The sequence below is a fragment of the Nanorana parkeri genome, unplaced genomic scaffold (genome assembly GCF_000935625.1).
Source record: "Nanorana parkeri isolate BGI_ZX_2015 unplaced genomic scaffold, ASM93562v1 scaffold1435, whole genome shotgun sequence".
Classification (NCBI taxonomy): Eukaryota; Metazoa; Chordata; class Amphibia; order Anura; family Dicroglossidae; genus Nanorana; species Nanorana parkeri.
In genome coordinates this window covers 250,523-252,763 of record NW_017307703.1, presented here as the reverse complement: position 1 = coordinate 252,763, position 2,241 = coordinate 250,523, and positions in this window count along the sequence as shown.

Below are 2,241 nucleotides of genomic sequence, written 5' to 3'. Positions count from 1 at the left end.
AATATTTGGTTCATATGTACAATGTAAAACACATGTAAGATGACGTCTGCTCAAGGATAATGATCAGATGCAATGTTGTGTACGCAGGGACCTGCCTAGGATCAAGCATGGAAATATTTTGGTGAAACCTAGCTGGGTACGTCTGATTACACAATCTGGTTTCATAATTGACCCACAGTGTATACTTAAATTGCTTTGTAATTAACTGAAGTTATTTGTAATCTAATAGCATATTTGAGTGTGCTGTTTTCAAATAATTGATGATGTATTATCATTTATGTGGCAGTACAGTGAGTCATACAGTATAGCATGTGTTTAAATTCCCCCACAAACATGTGCTGATTTTAGGGGGATTACGCAGACCTCTAAATATTCAGCCTGCCTTATGCTTAAACATTGGCAGATAAAGTCATTTCCTAGTGGGTGAAAGTCTGCCAACTTTTTCAGGGAAGTCTTCATGTTGCAGACCGAGACATAGACATTACCATTACATATTTATTTGCCAGAATCTATTTTTAATGGAATTTGGTGGAAGCCTGTAGTCATAAGTTCCTAATAACCGTTAATACCTAGTTTATAATGATGAGCTTTTCTGAGGAGCTATCCTGCATAATATGTAGTACTGCATAGCTAAAGGCGAAAAGTTTTTGGCTCATTGAAATTGAGGTTAACTCTAGATGCGGTGTGCCATGCTTAGTGACAAGTACAAGATACATAATATATGGTTAATTTTTTTCAGGAGGTTATATAGGTATTACATATTAGATAACGAAACACAGTATAGCTTAAAGATCCATTATTTACTGGGCTGACAGGTGTTTTACAGGACAGATTTTTATGACATATTCTCGCTTCATCAAGTTGTCCTGTATTGAATATAAGATCATGTTGAATTGGGGAAAGCAAACCATAGAAACCTATAAGCATTTGCCTTTCGTTGTTCTACTTGCTCCATATTTATGAAAGCTGAAATCATGCTCTTGGCATTGACTTGGTAAGTCAGATTCTTTAACAGAATGCTCAACTGTTTGATGTTATCAGACAAAATGACCTACAATATGAATTGGCCCTCCAAATACACACATTTATAACAGCAGTACATTGCTTTTTTCCCCTACACGCAGTTAAATAACATGATTGTATCTATGTTTCCTTTATAAGAAGATATATTCAGTCCAGCCCTGTGTGACTTCCTTCATATGGTAACACTACTGAGAACGATATCAGGCTCTTTAATGTCAGTGGCAATTACTGTAGGAGGGAGGATTGCCTTTATGACCTAATGTGTACTGGAAGTCTGATATTGTCAAAACAGGATATTGCTATTTTAGAAGTGGGATTCTCCAGATTCTGCTTTGCATCAAAACTTCAGATCTCCCTAATGCTAGCTTGAATTCTAGAAGTTTGTTATAAGTTTACAAATAATAAATGTATTTATTGCTTGTAAATATATTGTAAATAATACATTTAAATACGTTGTTTCTTTTTTTTGTTTCTATTATATCTGTAACACATTACAATTACTTAATGCATGTGAAATAAGATGTGTGGCAGTAAACAGGAAGCTGTACATTACATTGCTTACTGTGTTGACCTCCTGTATGCTGGTTACATTATTCAGCCTTCCACTCTTGTCTGTGATGACCTCTGCTGTAACAATTCATTGATAGCCTAGATCCTAAACCTGCTTGTTCCAGCCATCCTCCAGATACATCTCTGTTACTAATCCAGGTAATTAGACCATAGCAAAAATGAAATGATTTATTCCATAGCAATGCGGAGCAAGCTGGAAATACATCATGTCTGTGGTGTATTGCTGACTTCACAGTTGCTTGAAATTTAACAGAACAGCTTCTCTTCAAGCTCACTTGAATGATATTTTTTTTTTTTGCTTGCTAACATCTTAAGAACATAATAGTCTTCATAAAGTGTATTTCAGATAGCTATTTTTTTTAAAGAAGGTTACTCTCACATGACTATTTTGTCCAGCTTTGAAATGACACTTTTACAACTCCTGCCTCAATAATAGGTCCTTATCTTCTCCATGCAGCACTCACAGAGGTCTTAACAAACAATTGTTCGGCTGTTTGGAATTTAGCAATAGCCTAGGAAGCACTTACACTAGTATGTTTGTAGTGTGCTTTTTGCATGTCATCTGAAACTCATTCTGCACAAGCTTTGAATTGCTTAATAGGATGATACAAATTATATTTGGCCCTTTGACAATAATGGTCCAGTTGT